A 22,965-nucleotide genomic window follows, 5' to 3' on the forward strand; every position below is an offset into this window, starting at 1 on the left:
AGTCATATATGTGTCTTTCTATAGAGCTTCTGTCTTTCTGTCTCTCTCTCTTTCTTCTTGTTCTAATGCTCTTTATATGGAACATTTTTGGATACCCTAACAGCTTACGTGTTTTAATGTTTCCAGGATAAATGGGCTAAGTTAATGAAGTTACTGCTATGATTAGTGTTTTATGTGTAATTTGATGTTGCGTTAAATCCTATTCCAAAGTTCTTGATTTTTTGCACTTTGCCAGTAGAATTTTGTGTCATTTTGACCTCTTACAAATATCTGGCTGGTGTTTTTCCTGTGCACCAAATTTGAGTAAAGGTGGCAGATGAATTGGTGAGTTGGCACGCAAGCCCTGAATGGAGCTCCGGGTGCGTGGAGGATCGGGGCAGTGTGAGTCGCGCACAATCCCTGCAGTAGGAGGACACGGGTCCCTAGCGGGGTTTAGGGTGCCCCGAGTACAGCGGCAGCACTGAGTAGAGCCAAGAGGGCCCCAGTGCCCAGGGTGGAACGGCGGTGCTGGGGGTTCAGGGTGCCACCCTTCAGGTAGAAACCGTAAACCCACTGAAGGCCCCTGAGGGGATTGGGGTCACAGGGCAGGGCAGGGCTGGGCTTACAGGGCAGGGCAAGGCTGGACCTGCCCCTTCCTCCCCCACACACAAAATGTTTAGAGCCAACAATCTCCTCCAGTCTGTCAAAACAGGCAGTGTTGGAGGTGAAATCCCAATTGTGGCCATGGGCACCTGGCTGAGAAGGACAGTTCTTTTCCATGGGAAGGAAAGCACAGAGCCTCAAGGTTTGGAAGGCAAGTGAGAGCCTCAGCAGGCCACAGCCAGCTAGATTGTCAGTAATTGCAGAGTTTGGATTTAGGGAATTTTGGAGGTGGAAACCCAATCTCAGCCATGGGCACCTGGAGAAGCAGACAGTTCTTTCCTTAGGAAGGAGAGCATGGAGCCTTTCCCAATGTTTTGGGGACGGATGAGAGGTGACCCTTGTGAAACCACTGCCAGACAGACTTGTCCTGGCAATATTCCTATTGGAAGAATCCCTGGATATAAGGACCTTTGGAGGTGAAATCCCAATTCTGGCCATGGGTGCCTAGAGCAGGAGGACAGTTCTTTTCCATTGGGAAGGAAAGCACAGAGCCTCAGTGTTTCAGCAGCAGATGAGAAGTGACACTCAACATGCAAAGGTCAGTTGGACCAGTCAGGCAGTCTATGGGAGGCCAAAGCAGCCAGACTTGTTTTGTGTTCCCTTGGTTTTGTGGGGCTCCATATTGTCACAATGGTTCCTTGGATCCATGGGGCCCCGCAGTGTCAGAATGGTGACTTGATTCCATGGGTTCCAGCAGTGTCACAATGGCCCCTTGATTACAAGAAGACCTGCAGTGTCACAACGGCCTCTTGGTTTCACGAGGCCCCACAATATCACAATGGTCCTCCCAGGATCACAATGGTCTCACTGATTCCATGAGGCCTCACAGCGTCACAATGGTCTCTGCGTTTCCATGAGTCCCTTGAGTGTCACAATGGTCTCTGTGTTTCCATGGTGCCCCTCAGTGTCACCATGGCCCCTTGGTTCCATAACACCCCAAAGTGTCCGAATGGTCTCCATGGTTCCATGCAGACCCACGCTGTCACAATGGCCCCTTGTTTTGATGAGGCCTCTCAGTGTCACAATGATCCCTACATTCCATGGAGCCACACAGCGTCAGTACAGTCCCCATGGATCCATGAGGCCCAGCAACGTCACAGTGCTCTCCATGATTCCATGAGGCCCCACAGTGTCACAATGGTCCCTTTTTGTCACAGGGTCCCACAGTGTCACAATGGTCTCTTGGTCTCACAGGGCCCCACAGGGTCACAATGGTCCCTTGGTTCCATGGGCCTGTGCTGCTGCATTCCCCCCTCCCCTTCTCAGGCCGCCCTGCCAGCTGAGAAATGCTCCCTGGGCCTCAGCCTTGGCCAACAGCCCCAGGCTCAGCTCCTCTGCAGCTCATCACAAACACTGTCTGCTCCAGGCACTGCTGCTGCCCAACCAGCTCCTGGTTCCTATAGGAGCAGTCCTGGGACCTGTTTGTGTTCCCTGAGCGGCACAACATCCCTGTTCTCACACTGCCAAAGGAAGCTGTTGGTGCCAAGTGCGGCCAGGATGAACCATTGCTGGGACTGAAGCCCCTCTCTTGGGGCCCTGCAAACAGCGCTCCAAAAGGAGCCCTTGGAGCTCTCCTGGGCCAGCCACTCCCTCTGAGTGGGGCCTCTCCCAGCCGGGAACTCTCCCGTTTGCTGCACTCGGGGATCCTGAACAACGACGGAGCCTGGGCCGATCCCCCCACTCCTCCAGGCTCAACCCTTCACCCGCTGGGGAGATGCCAAAGGACCCACAGTGAGCATTTCCTGCCCTCAGGGGAATTGCTCACAGGTGCCTTGCACTGACTCTTTGTGTCTGTGTGCACACAGGAGTGCCTGTGCTGGAGAAATGTGGCAGAAATGCTGCACTCTGAGGGGCTTGAGTGCCTTGGATAGCTGAGTCAGTCAGGCCTGTAGGGAAGGTTAAATCACAAGGCCTAAGTGAAGTTAAATGCTGCTGAGAGGTTTTCTTTTGCTAAGCAGTTACCTTTAGTATAAGTTTTATGTTAAGTTCAATATTGTTAAGTGTTATTCCTCTGTTAAATTGCGAAGTCATAGGTTTAAGTTAGGTTACATGCTGTTATACTCTGCTCTTTTGCTAAACTGTGAGGTTGAAAGTATCAGTTAAGGTTAATGTATAAGTAAAGTCCTGTTAAGTTTGAGCTCTGTTAAGCTTTCAGGCCATGTTCCTTTTATCCTTGCCCTTGCTGTCCTTGTGTCACTCACACATGCACACACAGGGACAGTTCCAGGTTAATTTCTGGTTTTATTGCCTGGATTCTGTTTGGTTTTGTAGTTGCTTTGTTTCCTTGGTGTGCCTGAAGCGTCCAGTCAGGAGCAGAGTGACTCTTGCCAAGGAACTTTGTGCTGCTGTCCCTTAATATTAAATCTGGTTTTGGCTGATCCCTTGCCGGGGGTTTTTCAGCGCTCTCAAGGCCTCGTTTGTAACAGGGTGAAGGAGCCCTGGCCCAGGCTCTGGCCCTGGGGGACACGGGGACGCTGCCGGGAAGTCCCTGTCCCCCTGTGCCACCCCCAGGGCCCCGTCCCCCCGTCCCCGTGTCAGGCTCTGGGGTCGATCTTGTGGAACATCCTCTGGGGGAGGCTGCGGGGCTGGGGGACCCGGGGGGACAGGGGACCCCGCTGTGCACGAGCAGGGTTGGACTGCTCTGGGGGGAACTGTGAGGGGGGCCGGGGCAGAGTGACCTCCCCAGTGCCCTCACACAGCCCCCGTGATGTCACACTGCCCCTGTGATGTCATGCTGCCCCCATGATGTCACACAGCCCCTGTGATGTCACACAGCCCCTGTGATGTCACACTGACCCTGTGATGTTACAGAGCCAACTCTGTGTCATCCTGTGATTTCATACAGCAGTGCTGTGACATCGCAGAAGACTGATGTCACAAAGTCACCCTGTGATGTCACAATCTGGTCTGTGATGTCACAGCCTCCTCTATGATGTTACACAGCCACCAGGTGAGGTCACAACCTACTCTCTGATGCCTCAGAGCCACCCTCTATGAGAGCAGACACTGCTCTATAGCCTCACACCCTGCTCTGTGATGTCACAGCAAGCTCTGTGATGTCAAAGCCAGCTTTGTGATGTCACACAACCCTCAAGAACCCTTAAGAACTCAGTTCTATTGAAACACTGAAGTTTCTTGTATTTTGAAGAGATCCCTGTCAGGGACACCACAGGGAAAGTGTCCCCAGGCCCCAGGCAGAGCAGAGAACTGGAGGCAGTGATGACAGGTGGGGACAAAGAGAAGCCAAGTCTTGGTGCCCTGGGGCACAGCAGGGTCTGTGCCACCAAGGGCTGTGAGGAGACACCTTGTCCTGAGGCACGGGGGCCTCCTGGCACAGCCCCAGCCAGGCTGGGCACTGTCAGCCCCTTGTCCTGCCCTCAGCATCCTCCCCTAGCCCACATCCCATGGCCTCAAGGATCTGCTGGAAGGAGTCCCTGGGGAGCCTTGCTCAGGAATGGTCCTGGGGGCTCCTTCATGCTTCCAGGGACTGCAGGTTTTTCAAAGGACTTTGGGTTTTGCTTTTGCCTTGGAGTCTCTGAGAGCTTTGTGCAATCATGGCCTCTAATTATGTGTTGCAATTAGTCCTTAGAGAGGCTTTGTCAGTAACACCACTCAGTGGGGCTCATAAATGCTTCAAGGTACTTCAGTTCTTTTAAGGTATTTGGTGTTTCCCTTGGGATAGACTCTGGGAGATATTTGTCCAATCATGGCCCCAATTATCTGCGTTAATTAGTCCCTGGAGAGCTTTGTACTGACACGAAATGGGGCTCATTAATGCTTTGAGACACTCAAGGTGTTGAAGGTACTTTAGATTTTCTTTTCCACACTGTCTGAGAGGTTTTTGTGCCATCCTGGCCACAAATTCTCTCCTCCAAGGAGTCCATGAGGAGCCTGTGTTGGAGAGGGACCTCAGAGGGAGCCATGAATGCCTGGAGACACTTGGGGTGTTTCCTCTGCCTTTGACTCCTGGCAAGGTTTGTGCAATCTCCTCCCAGGCCCTGAGGTTCAAGGGCTCACTCCAAATGCACAGTGAGGCTCATGAGGATCAAGCAAGTCCTGACAAACCCTGGCTCTGCCTTGATTTCCCTCTGCTCCAGTGTAGTTCATTAGGAGGTTTTCCTTTGACAGTTATGGAGAAATAGTTCAAAGAGCTTCCAGGAAATATGTAGTCCTATTTTAAAGGGTGTCTTTTTATTGCTGTTCTTATTACACAAGAGGTGATTGCAGCATTCAGTGACTGATATTGATCCAGGGACTCTCCTAAGGAGCCCTGGCCTGCTCAGAGAAGTGGTGCCTTGAGCTCTGAGCCAGTGTGGACAACCTTGCTTCATATTCCCCAAGCCCATGGTCTCTCTCCTCACTCACCTGGAACCTGCTTTGCTTGGAGAAGTGGCTGCACACAGCCAAAGAGGGATTTTCCTTCATTTGTTTTTGAAGCAATCTAAAACTCCTGAGTTTCCCCACTGAAAACAGACATCCTCCTCAACTGTGTGCCAAGCCCAAGCTGCCACCAGAAGCACTCCAGACCTGCCCTGGGCCAGCTGTGAGGGTGCATCATCATCCCAACATGCAGTGGTGCCATTGCAAGGGACTGTTGCCATGGACACTGCAAGGACCCCACTGCTGGGTTTGGGTGCCATGGCAACCCCCATCAGTTCAGGTTTCCTTGGAAACCAGCCCAAGGAGCCATTTCTGCAGCCAGGTTCCATGGCCACTTGCCTGCAGAGCTGTTGCTGCCCTTGGCTGCCATGGCAACCCTGGGACAAAGCGGTGCCAGGGCTGTTCCAGGTACAATTGCAGTGACACTCGTTGGTGCCACCAGGTGCCATGGCAACGGCCACGGGGACCCGTTCCTTGGTTTGGTGCCATGGCAACCAATGCCCGGACCCGTTGTGATGGTTGGTGGCCATGGAAAGCTGCCCTGGGCCCTTGCTCAGGGCTGGTGTCAGTGCCCAGAGCCAGAGGGGATCCCTTGCTGGGGGCTGTGCCATGGCCACCTGCCCTGTGCCGCGCTGGCCGCTCTGGCACCAGGAACCAGCAGCCACCGGCACTGCCAGGGCCAAAGGCCAGGTCAGCCAGACAGAAAGGGGCAGGGCTGGGCACTGTTTCCATGGCAACCGGCACTGGGGGGACACCTGGGTCACCTGGCCTGGCAGTTGCCATGGAAACCCCCGTCAGGGACTGAGGGCACAGCCCCTGGCACTGAGACACTGCTGGGCCGGGTGCTGAGCACAGCGCTGAGCACGCAGAGATGGTTTTGTTCTTGCTGAGCTGCAGCACAGCCAAGGCCTGTCCTGCCCCTCGTCCAGCCACGCTGGGGAGGGGCTGGGGCTGCGGGGGAGCTGGGCAGGGGACACAGCCAGGACAGGGGACCCCAACTGACCCCGGGCATACCCCAGACCAGAGCACATCATGCTCAGGGTATGAAGGGGGGAACAGGGAGGAAGGGGGGAATTTTGGAGGGAGGGCTTTTGCCTTCCCAGGTAACACTTAGGCAAAAGGGGGCCCTGTTTCACCAGTGGGCAGGGTCACTACCAAAGACACAGACACCAAGTTAAGGAATTGTGTCATTTATATCATGCACAGCTGCAGAGATTTACAAAAGGATAAGCTCAGCAAAGCACATCATCATTAGCAAAGAATTACAAAAGAAGCTCAGCAATCCATCATAACCCATCATTATATTTTGATGACCAATCCCTTGGTGAAACACCAGAGGTATTTGTGGCAGACAAAGATTCTGGCTGACTATCAAGGTACACCTTACAGACATCAGTAGTACTTTAGTGACACCGTTGTTCATTATTTTTTCTCAATCTCATTCGAGTTAGGAACAAGAATTCTGTTGTCCATGGAGCTGGCACCTTTTTAATTCCAGAATAATGCCCCCAGGCCCTTTGCTGTTCAGCTTTACCATGCTGTCTGTGGCTAACAAGGCTTGGGGGGCCCTTTCCCCTCTGGCTGGAAGGGGCCGGGTCCCAGTCCCTGAGGGGCACCCAGGCTCCTGGATGGAATTGCTGTGCAAGTCCCTCAGTGTCACAGCAGCCTTCACACGGAGCCCCGTGGATCAGAGCATTTTCCACAGGGGCCCTTAGAGCAAACAGGGAGATCTGGTCTGGCAGGATGTGTTAAACAATATAAAAAATATATACATATTTTTTACACATATGTGTATACACATATATACCCACATATATATGTGAATATATTAATATATATATATATATGTCTTTATATACTATAAATATGTATATAGATATTTATTATATCAATATTTCACTTGTACAAATGCATATTAGCTCAAGATTAAAACCTTCTGTTGCTCCATGTGGGAGCATTCCAATAATCATTGTTCCTTCTGAAAGTGCTGTTTCCTATGTACTCTCAACAAATTCATCTTTGTCTGCCCAAACCCACAAGGTGTTTTCCTTTTCCATTTGCAATTTTTGGATGCACTTGAAGCCATCCAGGGGTGCAGCTTCTTTTACCCGACTGCCCCACTGCTCACAAGGGGCTCCGACCTCAGCCCACTCCAGAGCCAGGGAACTCCAGGGAAGGGCTTCCCAGCTGGCAATTTCTGATGGGACTGATTCCTCACATTTACATTGAACAAATGACATTTTGTTGGCATCTGGCCAGACTGTGCCAGTTTTGTTTTACCAGTGGGCAGGGTCAGCACCAGAGATACAGACTCCAGCTGAAGGAATCAGTGTCATTTCCTGCAGCTCAGAGCAGCAAAGAATCACAAAAGGAGCAGCTCAGCAATGCACCCAAGCATCCCCACCAAAGATTGCCTGCAGTGATTAACAAAGATCCAGCAGCATTTACCCTCAGCCTTTACCATCCCCCAGACCCACACAGCAGCTGGGGAAGCTGTCACAGCCAAGGGCTGCAGAGCCACTCCTGGGCACTGGGAATTCCTGCAGGTGCCTCCAGCCCCAGGTGAGGCTCCAACCCCGCTGGGAGAGGGCCCAGCTCTGACAGTGCTGAATGAACAAACTGACAGCACTGCTAGTGTGGCAACATCTGCTTTCATCCTCCTCTTGGGTCCCTCCCAAAGCCTGGCCAGGGCTCAAGGAGGAACCAAGGGAGCCGACTTTGACCATACAGCCCCAAACAAGGCCAGATGTCAGATTTCATGGCCTTGTCTGGCTTCTAAATACACAAAGGTCAATACATGTTTCACTAAGGAGTGGCTACATCTATCACAGTGTTAATGACCATGCATATTTCATCAGGGAGCAGATACAAAGATAACCTTTGCTTGGAAGGTTCATCCAGAGGCCACCTTTGGCTCAGGGCCTGCTGTCCAGGCCTCACTCAGGGCTGGTGTCCAGGCCTTGGCACTTCAGGGACGTGGTTTAGTGCTGGGCTTGGCACTGCTGGGTGACCGGCTGTACTGGGTGAGCTCAGAGGGCTTTTCCAACAGAAAGGATTCTGTGATTCCATGATTATATCCGCTGCATTCAGCTGGGGCTATTTTAGCAGCATTCCTTTGCTCCAAAAGTTCCCTTTTGCCCAGCTCCTGTGGCCTGAGGCTTCAGCTCCTTCAGCTCCTGGTGCTGAGCTGCTCATGCTGAACAAGACGGCTCAGAGAGAAGAACACAGTCCATGCAATTCCTTCTGGGACACGGAGAGGGGAGGCTGTGCAAACAGGAGCTTGTTTGCTGTGGCCTCCTCCTCTGCCCTTCACACTTTTCAGCGCTTTGAACCAGCCAAGAGCTTTCTCCAAGAGTGCAATGGAGCAGCTGTTCCTGCTCCCAGGCCTGGCTCTCTCCAGTCTCTGCCCTTGCCTGGTTCTGTCCCTCTTGCTGTGCCCTCTGTTCCCCCAGGGCTCGCTGGCTGCTGCCCAGGACTGTGGCACTGGCACAGATCCAGTGCTCCAGAGCCTCCTTTCTGTGCCCTTGCAGCTGCCTGGGCACAGCAGCCTTTTCCATCTGGAAGCTCCCCATGCACAGGGAGTGCCCAGCTCCGTTCCTTGCACAGCCTCCAGGAGCCCAGGGCTGCCATCTCCAGTCCCTGCTGGCCCTGGGGGCTCCCAGGTGCCTCAGGCTGCTGTGACACCGCTGCACACGGGAGGGAAGAGGGGCAGGGGCTGTGCTCAAAGTCAGCTCCATGTGCTGCTGCTGCTGCTGCTGCTGTGGGGTCATTTGTGCAGCCCTGTCTGCCCAGAGTCAGGGATCAGATGCTGCCAGTCTCTTCCAGCCCTGGCTGCTCAGAGTTTGGGCCTTGGAGCCCCAGGTGGCCAAAGGCAGCTGCTGCTGGTGCCTCTGTGTGCCCGTGTTCAGCAGTGCTGCTCCATCAGTCTGTGCCCAGCAACGGGGAAAAGCCTCAGCCCTGCAGGGCCAGGAGCTGCCGGGCTCTGCCTGAGCAGCTCAGCCAGCAGGAAGGGAGCTGCTCCACATGGGAACCAGGAGCAAAGGACATTCCTTTTATAGGACATGTTTTCTATTGAAAGGAAAAAAAAAGGAAAAAGTAATCAAAAACTATATAAAATGTGAAAGTGTGAAAAAACCCCAAGTGTGCAGTGAAAAGTCATCTCTAACTTTGAATTAAGAGGCAACTGATCTTTTGAAAAGAAAAGTTATTTACTTTGTAAATGTGCTGATGGCATGGATCCATCTTACTGACCTCAGCAGTCTTTTTAAAAAGTTTTTGGGGATTGTTTCCAATATTGTTATTTTAAATTGTGGTCGAGGCAAGAGGAAGTTGCTTTGTGCCCTTCCAGCTCCAAGCAGGACTGGGAATGGAAACTCTTTCAAAGCCCAAATCCTTTACAAGACGACCTTCCTTCTCAGCCTGGGAATGAGCGGAACATTCCCATTGAAACTTTCAGGGATTTCTTAGAGTCACAAAGTCCCTCTGACAGCTTTTTGCTCTGGTGTGGAAGTGCAGAAGGGCAATTCTCCATCCACCAGCTCCAGACTGCACTGCCTCAGGAGCACGGCCCACTCGCCAGCTTTGGCCCACTCGTGGCACTGCCAGAGGAGGAAGAAAGTGCAATTGCACAATTCCAGCCAATCAAGAAGGAAGAATGGGACAGACAAAACACCCTGTGCAGATCCAGGTGTTCAGCTGCTACTGTGGAGAGTTTGGGTCCTTGCCAGTTGGATGTGTGTCCCCAGCTGCAATCTCTGGGCCTGCAGCAGAGTCTCACTCACCTGCCAAAGCAGAAAGCTCAGGCGCTGTGCTCACAACGGGCTCGTCTGATGCAGAGCTGTCAGAGCAATGTGAGGGCAGAGCCAGCCCAGCTGGGCCCAGGGCTGAGCCCAGCTGAGCCCTGGCAGAGCCCAGAGCAGCCTCAGCAGCCGCAGAGCCCGGCTGCAAGGAGAGAAAGCAGAAACCGCCCGTCAGCTGAGGGCTCCTGTGCCCTTGTGCCAAGGCCTGCGGTGCCCAGGCCATGCTGGCAGTGCCCAGAGCTGCCCATCCCTGCTGCCTTTGGCAGCAGAGCAGGAGGGCAGCACATGTGCCCAGCCTGCAGCCAGCCACGGCACATCCAGCCCTCAGCAGCTGCCCAGAGCCAAAAAGCAGCTGGGCAGCTGACTGAAGAATTCATTGTATCTGCCCCAGCAAAGGGGGAACCTTTGGTGCCCAGCTGTGCCATGCCCAGATCCGGGAGCAACCCCCTGCCTATAGACTCACCTGCAAATTGGACCTGGAGCCTGGCTTTGAAGAAGGTGCCAGAATCCAAGTCCATCATCTTCAGCTGGCCAGGCCAAGGAAGAGATTGTCATCTTTGAGGTTGTCCTTGGTGTCTCCAGCACCAGCCCCATTTGGAACAGCTTCTCCAGGGGCTCCTTCTCCTTCCCTGGGGTCAGACCAGGCTGTCAGGGCTCTGCCCAGGGCCCCAGCCATCCATGAACCATACAAACAAAACCAGGGGGATGGTGGCCACCAGTGCTTGTCACACCGGGTCTCCAGCTCAGCTCCAGCCCAAGAGCTGCATGTTCCCTTCTGCTGACCCCTGCTCAGAGCTACAGGCAGGACAAAACCAGCCTGGTTTGCTTTGCCACTGATTGCCAAGAGATGTGTGGAGCTGGTACCTGCCAGGCCCCTGGATCCAACTGTGCACGTGGATCTCTTCAGTCTTCTAGGGCAGAGGAACACCCTTCACCCAAGGATGACAGAAAAGATCTTCTAAGGATGGCCTGTCCGAGGGTTGCATGGACAAACACCTCTTAATGACATCTTGGCACGCTGGGGAGAGAAACCAGAAATCACCAGTCAGTTGGAGAAGTTGCCCTCCTGTTCCCATGCCCAGGTCATGCTGGGTGTGCCCAGAGCTGGGCCTAAACTTCCCCGTGGATGCTCTGTTTGGAGGACAGCAGGAGAGCAGGACATGTGCAACCTCCTCAGCAGCTGCCAGAGTGGTTTGCCCATGAGCCCGCTGCTGTCTCCCAGCACTGGTATTCCCCCCGTGCCCAGAGATGAGGATCCACCTTGAGAGAGCCATCGTGGGAACAAGATTCGCCCCCGGATGATCTCATGGCCCCTCCTGAATGGGTGCTTCCCCATGACCAGGTGGCACAGCAGGAGGCCCAGGGACCAGATCGTGGCTGCCTCGCCATGGTAGCGTTGGTGCTGGATCCACTCTGGTGGGCTGTAGGACAGGGTTCCTGTGGAACACAGACACAGCTCAGCAGGGGGATGCTGCTGCTCCCAGAGCCCGGCCCCAGCATCCCTGGGCCTGTGGGGCCGCCCCAGAGGCACACGGGGTGAGCGCTGCCCTCTCACCAGCACTTGGGACTTGTGCACAAACTTGGGGATGGAAAAGAAGCCACTGGTCTTGGAAGAGGGCAGAAGAAACACAAGGAAGGCCCAACCATGACACACAAAGGAAAAACCCACCCAGTAGTGGAGAAAACCCACTCTCCCTCCCACCCAGAACAACTCGGCCTTAGCATCAATCCCATCCCAGTGCTGCACCCAGGCTGGGCCACGAGATGCCCAGGAGCACACCCTGCGAGGGCTCACCTGCAAACTGCGTGTAGGCTGTGTCTTGGAGGAAGGCGCCACAGCCAAAGTCGATCAGTTTCAGCTGCCCGCTGGCCAGGTCGAGCAGGACATTCTCGGGCTTGATGTCCCGGTGCAGGACCCCGCAGGTGGTGCAGTGCCGCACGGCCTCCAGCACCTGGCGGAACAGCTCCCGCGCCTCCTCCTCCGGCAGGAACCCCCGCTCCGCCAGGAAACCCGAGAGCTCCTGGCACCGCTCCGGACGCTCCAGCACCAGCAGGAAGCTGTCGGGGAGCTCAAGCCACTCCAGGAGCTGAATGACACCGCCACAGCCACCGGACACCTTGGCCAGCAGCACGATCTCCAGGGGTGCGCTGGTGCCGTCGGGCTGCGGGAGGAGCACGACGCCGTCAGTGGGGCCGAGGCCGTGCCGGGGCTCTGGGAGCCCTCAGCCAGCCCGGGATGCTCTGCATGCCCCGCTCAACCCACGCCCGCTCTCCCCGCAGGGCTCACGGCGGCTCCCACCGCGCCGGGCCCCGGCTCCTCCTCGCCCGGCACGGCCCGGCTGCTGCCGCTGGCTCCGCTCACTCACCAGCTCGCCCCAGTGCCGGATGCGATCCCTCGGCACGCGTTTGATGGCCACCTGCGAGCGAGGGAGAGCAGCGGGCTGAGCTCGCCGCCCGTCATGCCCAGACGCATCCTCCTCCTCCTCCTCCCTCCCCTCTGCCTGCGTCCGCCGCCGGCCCAGCCGCTCACCGGGGCGCCGTCCGAGAGCCGCGTGGCCGCAAAGACGCTGCCGAAGCCGCCGCGCCCCAGCAGCGATCCCAGCCGGTACCGCTCCTGCAGGGCCTCCTGCGCCGTCCCTGCGGGCGGGACGCGGCTTTCAGAGCTCGGCCCGGGTCCAGCAACGGCCCCCGAGCGCCCCTCACCCGCCCCGGGCCCGGCATCCCCACCCGCCCCAGGCCCTGGTGGCTTGGGGCCGGCGGCCGCGCTGCCGAGCGGCGGAGCTCGGGCCGGGGAAGCCGCAGCGGAGGCGGAGGGAGCGGCCGCGCCGCGTGTGTGCTCCGCGGGCCCCGGGAGAAGCCGGGGCCGGGACCGGGGTCGGGACCGGACCCTGCGTTGGGTCCGGGGCCGGGCTCGGGCCAGGCGGAGCCGAAGGGCGGCGATGCCGCCCCCGCACCAGGCACTGATGCCCGCCCAGCAGCGCCACCGCCAGTAGGGCCAGAGCCGGGCGGAGGCGAGACCGCGGCGGGACGGCCGGGGCCGGGCACGGGGCAGCCCCGCCCGGGGCCGGGGGCGGGCCGGGGGCATGGCCCTGCCCTGCAGGGGAGAGGGAGGCGGGGAGAGGAGAGGGACGCTGGGAAACGGACCCCGAGAGAAGGGTGCCCGACAGCGGGAAAGGGAGAGAAAGAGAAATAAAGAGACAAAGAGAAAGTAAAGGAGAAAGACTGTTCAGAAGTATCTGTTTTGGTGCTCTCGCCGCTGCTGCTGCCGCTGCTGCTGCCGCCGCTGCCGCCGCTGCCGCCGCTGCAACTGAAGCACCGGGGCCGTTCGTCCCCGTGTCCGTTCCCCGCTCGCCCCACGAGCCCCACGTTCGAGCCCCGCGCGCCCCGGGGACAGCCCCTCCGTCTGCCCAAACACGGGAACTTTGCAGCCTTGAGCCCAAATGCAGAGCCCTGACTCCTGCACGCTGGCACAGTGATCCCCTCGCTCGCTGCTGGGCATTGTCCTTGCTGAGGGGCAAACACTGTCGGGCCACCTTCCCTTGGGGTAGGATTCCTACCTGAGCCCAGCACTGCACTTACATATCTAGTGTTGCTTTCCAGTAAAAACAGGGGAAGGAAAACTCTGTGTGGCTCATGGTATTTTAGAGTGTCTAAAAATCACTAAGTCACCAATCTTAGAGGTGAGGTGCATCTGGAATTACTGGGATGGAGAAGCAGTGCAACATGGAAAAGGGGAGCATAGAAATAAATAGAGGAAAACACCTTGGATTGTTTCTTTCATTTTCATTTCACTTCTGGAAAGCTGTTTCTGTTTTCCAGGAATCTTCTCCTGTCTGCTCTTCCCAAGAATCTCTCATGGAGAACAAGGTCAAGCTTCTGTCACAAGATTTGCCACCAGGAAATGATGCCACTGGTGAAATTTTCATTGTGACTGTTTGTGCTGGTTTGGGGCAAATTTTGGGAGGAAAGCTCCAAAATGGGTCTGTCTAGAAAGCAAGTTCGAGCAGCCCCTACTCCTAATAGTTCAGGAAAAGACTTCCCTTGAGAAAAGTGAAAAAACCCAAGTTTATTTCACAAGTGAAGTATTCACAAGCATGAAAAATGAATAATATTAAATCAAACTTCTCACAGTAGTGAAGAGATGGCAAATTCAGAAAGTCCTTTTTGTGGGTTGTAGTTGGCTGCCTTGGTCTCTTCTAAGTCCCTCTGGTGCTGGAATGCAGCGTCCCAGAGCTCGGGGGGCCACAGGTGTGAGCTGCTGCTGCCGGTGTTTGTCTGGGTTTTCAGTCCAGAGCAGGTGTAAACAGTTCCAAGAAAAAGGAAAGTCACAGTTCCTCCACAGAAAGAGGAACTTCTCTTCCTAAGCTAGCTAAAACCAAATTGCTAGACCTGGGCTGTGAAGGTATCAGGAAATTTCCAAATCTGGGCACTGGCGGTCCCAGCAAACACCAGAGCTGGATGGTGCTGGAGCCAGAACCTGCAGAGTTACAAATTTTGGCCTTCTGTGCCAGCTAATCCATGGACTTGGGCTGTGCCAGCACCAGGAAGTTTTCAGATCTGGGCGCTGGCGCTGCCAGCCAACACCAGATGTGGGTGGCGTCATTGCCAGCAACAGAAATCTGCCAGATTTGGGCTCTGCTGGCCCTGAGAAATTTCCAAATCTGCGTTCTGGTTACATGACACACAAGATGTGGGGGCGGTGCCAGAGCCAGTAAGAGGAAGCTGCCACAGGGTTTGGATTTCTGTGCCAGCAAATTGCTGCACTTGGGCTGTGCCAGAATTGGGAAATTTCCAGATCTGGGCACTGGCAGTGCCAGCAAACAGCCCATTTCAGGCTCCAGGCTCCAGGAAGGACTGGATCTGGATGCCTTCCTCTTTTCTTTCCTTCCTTCTTTCCTGGGGTCCTGCAGCCAGCAAACTCCAGATTGGGCAGTGCTGGCAAGGGGAAATTGACAGGTTTTAGCTTTCTTTGCCAGCGAATTCTGGACATGGGTGGTGCCAGCACCGGGAAATTGCCAGATGTGGGCACTGGCAGTGCCAGCACACACCAGATCTGGGTGGGGAATGTGCCAGCACCAGGAAATTGTGAAATGTGAACTTTCAGTGCCAGCATATTGCTGGAATTATGCTGTGCAGGAACCTGAAAAATTCTGGATCTGGGCACTTGTGGTGTCAGCAAACACAAGATTGAGTTGCTGTAGGTACCAGGTATTTGCTTGGTTTTGGCTTTCTTTGCCAGAAAATTACAAGACTTGGGCTGTGTTGGCACTGGGAAATTCCCGCATCTGGGCACTGGTGGTGCCAGCAACCACCAGATCTTGGCATTGCCAATGACGGTAGCAGGGAATTGCCAGATTGTGGCTTTCTTTACCAGAAAATTGCTGGACTTGGCTCTGCCAGAACAGGGAAATATCCAGATCTGAGCACTGGCAGTGGCAGCAAACACCAGGTCTGGGTGCCTGTATTGGCATCAGGAAATTGCCGGATTTTGGCTTTCTGTGCCAGCAAATTGCTGGACTTGGGCTGTGCCAGGACAGGGAAATTTCCAGATCTGGGCACTTGCACAGCAAACACCAGACCTGGGTGGTGCTGGTGGCAGCACTGGGAAGCTGCTGGGTTCTGGCTTTCTTTGCCAGAAAATTGCTGCATTTAGGTTTTGCTGGCACTGAGAAATTCCCAGATGCTAATTTTCTGTGCCAGCAAACTGCTGGAATTGTGCTGTGCAGGCATCTGAAACATTCCTGATCTGGGTACTGGTGGTGTCAGCAAACCCGAGATCGGGTTGCTGTAGGTACCAGGTCTTTGCTTGGTTTTGACTTTCTTTGCCAGCAAATTGCTGGACTTGGGCTCTGTCAGAATAGAGAAATATCAAAATCTGGGAACTGGCAGTGCCAGCAAACACCACATTTCAGGAAGGATTGGATCTGGATCCGTTCCCTCCCTGCCTCCCTCCCTCAACAAGGCGCCAGAAGGGCTGGAGAGCAGCCAGGCAGAAAGGGACCTGGGGGCACTGATGGACAGCAGGCTGCACAGGAGCCAGCAGTGTGCCCAGGTGGCCAAGGAGGCCAATGGCTCCTGGCCTGGCTCAGGAATGGTGTGGCCAGCAGGAGCAGGGCAGGGATTCTTCCCCTGTGCTCAGCACTGCTTGGGCAGCACCTCGAGTGCTGTTTGCATTTCTGGACCCCCCAATTTTGGAAGGACATGGAGGGGCTGGAGCGTGTCCAGAGAAGGGCAACAAGGCGGGGGGGTGGGGGGGGGATCTGGAGCACAAGAGCTGTGAGGAGCGGCTGAGGGAGCTGCTGGGGTTGTTTATCCTGGAGGAGAGGAGGCCCAGAGGAGACAAGGCAGTGTCAGGGCACAGGTTGGACTTGATGATCTCCATGGCCTGTTCCACCCTTGCTGATTCTGAGATTCTCTGAAACCACCCTTGGAGCAGTTGCAGGATGAGCCCTGGGCCTCCTGTTCAGAAGCTCCAGCAGCCCAGGTCCCTCAGCTTCTCCTGCCAGCCCCAAAGCCCATCCTGTCAGTCCTGCAGAGCCTCTGCAGCTCCTCCTCACTGCCCAGAACAGGGAGCCCCAGAGCCAGACACAGCAGCCCAGATGTGCCCCCCTGGCCTGGGGTGCCGCTGGCAAGGGAACAGCACCAGGCACTGCAGGAGCCTGCAGACAATTGATCTGAAGGCCAAAGCTCCTTAGCTCCTTCTGAAAGAGCAGGAACAGTTCCTCATTCCAGAGTGGTGGAATGCTGGGCACCGCAGCTCCGGGTGAGGACTGGACACAAGTTTGCTCCCACTGAGTGCTGTGATGGGTTCTGCAGGAGCTCTGGGCTCCTGTGCTTGCCAGGCACAATGAGGAGAGAAGGAGCCAAGTCCACTGATGTGGGAAATGGGTTTGTAGAAAGTTTTTAGAGCCTAATAGAAGGCCCACAAAATATGAATCTGTATATAAATCTTGAGACAAGGAATGCTAACTTAAAATTTTCCATGGAATAGGACAGATATTGTTGATAGAGTAATGGAGCTAGAAAAATATTTCTAAAGATGGCCTTGCAAATAAGACTTTGGAAAAACAGAGCTATGAAAGATGCATTGTAGTGGGACCCACAAGGGGTATTTTTAAATAATTGGCTTTAATGCATCTACAACATGGCATGGCAAAAGGCTGAAAGACCAAGAAACACTTATAATGTAAAATATTTAGGAAGTAGTTGGCTTCTGATTGTGATGGCGTGAATGATAACATCTGTATTGTCTCACCCTTCTCATGAGACTGAAAATGGAATAAAAGTTTATAAAACACCTCTCAGTTGCCCCATCTCTAGGTCAAGAAAAGAGTATTATCCAACACACTGACACACCTTTGCCTTAAGCATAGCCCAGCCTGGACCAAACACACTGAAAGGTTTCCCCTTTGGCCCATGTCTCGAAACATCAGGTCTGCTGTTTGACAACTCAGGTTGGGTTGGTGTCAAGGAGTTCCCTCAGAAATACTGGGTTTGTCTTCCTCTGTGCCTTCCCCTCAGCAGCCTTGGGGATGCTCCTGTGTGAAGCCATCTGTCTCACACAGTTTCAGACAACTTCAAACAGGATATTGTGCAAGAAGTCGTCTCCTCTAAAGTGTTCCTGCAATCCCTTTCCAGCAATGGGAAATTATTACTGATAGATGAAAGTGGAAAACCCCCAACAGTTTATTATCAAACAGAATCCCCCATGACACGCGTTCCAAGAAGGCGCCGGGGTCTCTCTCGGAAGAACAGGAGCTGTCACGGAGCAGTTCCAGCAGCTGATGGAAGCTCGGGGACTCATCCGGTGTCGGCTTTCTCCCACGGCAGAGCTCCATGGGGCGGGCAGGGCAGTGAAGCAGCTGGGCTGGAGCCCCTCGCTGCCTTGTCTCCCCGGCGTGGCTCAGCTCACAGACTCTCGGGCTGGGAGCGGGGCCGCTCCGCTCCTGCCGGCACCGTGTCCCTGGGCTTGGACAAACAGTTTCCTGCCAGGAGAGCCCTGCACACTGCTCCACAGATCTTTCATAAAGGCCCAAACCAACTCCAAACACTCTGTCTGCAGCAGCTTTGCACAAAGGGCTGCAGCAATCCGGGACAGCTGCAAGTGAGTGTCGGAAGGCTCTTGTCTTGTTCCTGACAGCAGAATTCTTGATGATCTGATGCAGTTTTATTCAGATGTAACATGAGAGCAGAGGTTTTTTGTTAAAATATTTCATGATGAGTAACAAGCCTTGGGTGCATGAGGTACAGGACTGACATGCCAAAGCATGAGCATATCCTCCAAAGTGGCCAGTTTAATTGCCCATTTTATTACTCTTGTATTTACTCCACACTAATAAGGAAAACCAAGCTCTGCTTGGAGGCAAAACAGGCATGGGATACACTACAGTCCCTCGCAGGCTCAGCAGGGCTGGCAGTGACACAGCAGGCCGTCTGCTTCATTGTGAACCACTACAGAGCTGCATCCCAATGTGGTTTAGGTAGCGTGGTATAATTAAGAGCTCCCTTTCTGCATGAGACACAAAAAGGAGATCCCAAATGATCTTCTGCAAACAAGGTGCAAACAACACAGCTGCACTGCTGTCCCGGGTAAATATACATACAGGTGAACTTTGCCAAAGCAGTGCATCATTTCCCAGTGAAATACATGACCTTTTCTTACCTATGGAATTGTGATTGAAGACACCTGTGAGCCAGATCAGTGGGAGATTGCAAAGGAGCAAAGCTTTGGGATTTGGGCACACTTCTCTTGGTTTCTTTGCTCAGGCCTTTGGTGAGCACAGAACACACCTAGGTAGAAAACCTTTGACTAGACAGGATCTTTTGGATCCATTGTCCCCCAAACGTGTCAATGTGTGGCCCCGTTGTAATGCCAAGTAACAAAGAGCAGCACAGATGACACAAAGAAAACATGGCCAAAGAGGAATAGGAGAGGCCCAATGAGGAAAGGATGTGGTGAGACACTGGCACATTGAGTGAGCTGCACTCCCATAATCTCTAGGCTAGCAGGTCCTGGTCTCACTTTCTCCTTTTGGTTTTTTCAATTGTGTTTATTTATTTACTATTTTTCATCATCAAAATAAAATAGCTAGAATTAAAAAAAAAAACCTCATAAAAACTTAAAGACAGAATCAAAAGACATTAATTCAAAAAGAACCCTAACCCCAACCCCAACAACAACCCCAACCCTAACCCTAACTGGGGTCGTGTTTTCCTAATTTTCCCCATTTTTCCCCCAATGTTTCCCCACCGTGTCTCGGATTCCCCCCCGATATTCCTTCCGGGGATCCCCGGCCGTGCCCGGTTCTTTACCCCGATCCCGCCCGGCCGTGCCCGGTTCTTTACCCCGATCCCACCCGGCCATGCCCGGTTCTTTTCCCCGATCCCACCCGGCCGTGCCCGGTTCTTTTCCCCGATCCCGCCCGGCCGTGTCCAGTTCTTTACCCCAGTCGTGCCCGGCCGTGCCCTGTTCTTTTCCCCGATCCCGCCCGGCTGTGCCCGGTTCTTTACCCCGATCCCGCCCGGCCGTGCCCGGTTCTTTGCCCCGATCCCGCCCAGCCGTGCCCGGTTCTTTACCCCGATCCCGCCTGGCCGTGCCCGGTTCTTTTCCCCGATCCCGCCCGGCCGTGCCCGGTTCTTTTCCACGATCCCGCCCGGCTGTGCCCGGTTCTTTTCCACGATCCCGCCCGGCTGTGCCCGGTTCTTTACCCCGATCCCGCCCGGCCGTGCCCCGTTCTTTTCCCCGATCCCGCCCGGCCGTGCCCGGTTCTTTGCCCCGATCCCGCCCGGCCGTGCCCGGTTCTTTACCCCGATCCCGCCCGGCCGTGCCCGGTTCTTTGCCCCGATCCCGCCCGGCCGTTCACGGCCCTCACCCGTCCCCGTGCCCGGGCCGGCCCTGGGGCTCTCCCTTGCTGGCCCCGGGCGGGTGCGGGAGAGAGAAAATCCAGTAAAATGGAACAAAACCCAATCCAACCGTGCGGGGTCTCGGTGGGGTTTGGGGTGCACAGCTGGGATTTGGGGCGTGCGGGTGGCACCTTGGGCTCCCTCCCGGGTGGGGTTTGGGGTCAGCTGGGGCCGGTTCGGGGCTCCCGTCGACAGAGGAGCCGGGCCCGGTCGGAGGAGTCCGCAGGGGATTTGGGGGCAGCTGAGCTGGTTTTGGGGGAAACGGGGGCATTTTGGGGGCTCCGAGATGAATGCTGGGATCACCTGGGGGCATTTTGGGGCTCCCGAGTGGGTTTTCGGGGCACTTGGAGGCATTTGGACAGTCCCGGAGGGATGCTGAGCTGAACTTGTGGCCGTTGCAGCTCAGCAAGGAAAGAAAAGGTAAAACAGAAAGCCTGAAAGCCAGGCAGAAAGAAATTCCTAATTTTTAACCCCAAAAATGCCGGTTGGAGCCCTAAACACTTCCAGATTTTCTCCCTGCAAGGACCCAAAATTCCCATTTCCCCCCCTTTCTCAGGCCCTACAAATGCAGGATTTTACCCCAAAAATCCGGAGATCCATCGCTGAAAGATTCGGGTTTTGAAGCCCAGAAATGCCGGGCTTGAACCCCAAACAATCCGATTTTGAACCCCAAATCTTCCCCAATTTGTTTCGCCTTCCAGGGCCCAAAGGTCCCGGTCTGGAACCCCCAGAGTCGCGATTTTCAAGCCAAACATTCCCAGGTTTTCACCCCCAAAATCCCCACCCAAATGCATGCCCAGAACGGGGGGGATTGAAGCCCAAAAGCCCCGACTTTTCGGGCCGGAGTTCCGGGAATTTCCCGCCGAAATGCCCCGGATGTTTCCCGCCAAAATGCTCAGGGCTTGCGGGCGCGGCAATGGTGGCGGCGGGATCGGCCCGGCTCAGGTTGGGGGTGTCCGCGGGGGGGTTGGGGGGAATCGGGGGGATTCTGGGGCTGCTGGGGGGATCGGGGCGCTGCCAGGCCGGTTTTGGGGTGAATCGGGGCCGTTTCTGGACTCGCGTCGAGCGCGGCCGAACCGAGCGCGGCATAGGCGGCGGCGGGAAGGGGGCGGGGGGGCAGCGGCGGCGGGAGCGGCCGGGGCGGGGCGGAGGTGTCCGGGGGGGATTTTGGGGGGATTTGCGGGGACTCTGGGACAATTGGGGGGATTTTGGGGCTCCGAGGCCGGTTCTGGGGGGGATTTGGGTGGTTTCTGGGCTCTCATAAGCGGCGCCGAGCCAAGCGCGGCAGAGGCGGCGGGGGACGGGGGGCGCAGCAGCGGGAGCAGCCGGGCCAGGGTGGAGGCGTCCGGGGGGGGATTTGGGGGGAATTGGGGGGGATTTGGGGATGGTAGCCGAGGCTGGAGGGGTCCTGAGGCGATTTTGGGGGTAGTTGAGGCTTTTTGGGGGGAACTGGGGGGGGGGTTTGGGGCTCCCGGGTGAGGTTTTGGGGGGGTCCGTGAGGGGTCGTGGGGGTCCTGGATGGGATTTGGGGAGATGGGAGGGATTTTGGGGTGAATGTGGGGGATTTGGGGGCCGGCAGGTGAATCTTGGGGGGGAATTGGGCCATTGTGGGGGTCCCGAGTTGCTTTTCCCAATCTTTAGCCCCAAGTTCCCGATATTTCGGCCGTCGGTGCCTGCGCCCGTTCCCCGCTGGCCCCACAAGCCCCACGTCCGAGCCCCACGCGCCCCTGGGACGGCCCCTGCGCCTGCCCCAACATGGAAAAGGGGAGCGCAGAAATAAATAGAGGAAAACATCTTGGATTGTTTCTTTCGTTTTCATTTCACTTCTGGAAAGCTGTTTCTGTTTTCCAGGAATCTTCTCCTGTCTGCTCTTCCCAAGAATCTCTCATGGAGAACAAGGTCAAGCTTCTGTCGCAAGATTTGCCACCAGGAAATGATGCCACTGGTGAAGTTTTCATGGTGACTGTTTGTGCTTGCTTAGGGCTAATTTTGGGAGGAAACCTCCAAAAGGGGTCCGCCTAGAAAGCGAATTCAAGCAGCCCCTCCCCCTACTAGTTCAGGAAAAGACTTCCCTTGAGAAAAGTGAAAAAAAACCCCAGTTTATTTCACAAGTGAAGTATTCACAAGCATGAAAAATGAATAATATTAAATCAAACTTCTCACAGTAGTGAAGAGATGGCAAATTCAGAAAGTTCTTTTTGTGGGTTGTAGTTGGCTGCCTTGGTCTCTTCTAAGTCCCTCTGGTGCTGGAATGCAGCGTCCCAGAGCTCGGGGGGCCACAGGTGTGAGCTGCTGCTGCCGGTGTTTGTCTGGGTTTTCAGTCCAGAGCAGGTGTAAACAGTTCCAAGAAAAAGGAAAGTCACAGTTCCTCCACAGAAAGAGGAACTTCTCTTCCTAAGCTAGCTAAAACCAAATTGCTAGACCTGGGCTGTGAAGGTATCAGGAAATTTCCAAATCTGGGCACTGGCGGTCCCAGCAAACACCAGAGCTGGATGGTGCTGGAGCCAGAACCTGCAGAGTTACAAATTTTGGCCTTCTGTGCCAGCTAATCCATGGACTTGGGCTGTGCCAGCACCAGGAAGTTTTCAGATCTGGGCGCTGGCGTTGCCAGCCAACACCAGATGTGGGTGGCGTCATTGCCAGCGACAGAAATCTGCCAGATTTGGGCTCTGCTGGCACCGGGAAATTTCCAAATCTGGGTTCTGGTTACGTGAAACACAAGATGTGGGGGCGGTGCCAGAGCCAGTAGCAGGAAGCTGCCACAGGGTTTGGATTTCTGTGCCAGCAAATTGCTGCACTTGGGCTGTGCCAGAATAGGGAAATTTCCAGATCTGGGCACTGGCAGTGCCAGCAAACAGCCCATTTCAGGCTCCAGGAAGGACTGGATCTGGATGCCTTCCTCTTTTCTTTCCTTCTTTCCTTCCTTCTTTCCTGGGGTCCTGCAGCCAGCAAACTCCCGATTGGGCAGTGCTGGCAAGGGGAAATTGCCAGGTTTTAGCTTTCTTTGCCAGCAAATTGCTGGACATGGGTGGTGGTAGAAGAGAGAAATTTCCAGATGTGGGCACTGACAGCGCCAGCGCACACCAGATCTGGGTGAGGGATGAGCTGGCACTGAGAAATTTCCTGATGGTAATTTTCTGTGCCAGCAAATTGCTGGAATTGTGCTGTGCAGGCATCTGAAAAATTCCCGATCTGGGTACTGGCGGTGTCAGCACTCGAGATCGGGTTGCTGTAGGTACCA

The 22,965-nt window shown here is 55.1% G+C and overlaps 1 pseudogene; it reads right to left on the reverse strand.

Annotated features, from left to right (window-relative positions):
• Positions 1–422: 422 nt before the first annotated feature.
• Positions 423–20,813, reverse strand: LOC131562156 (serine/threonine-protein kinase pim-1-like; annotated as a pseudogene).
• Positions 20,814–22,965: the final 2,152 nt, after the last annotated feature.

Source organism: Ammospiza caudacuta, chromosome 10 (genome assembly GCF_027887145.1).
Source record: "Ammospiza caudacuta isolate bAmmCau1 chromosome 10, bAmmCau1.pri, whole genome shotgun sequence".
Taxonomy (NCBI): Eukaryota; Metazoa; Chordata; class Aves; order Passeriformes; family Passerellidae; genus Ammospiza; species Ammospiza caudacuta.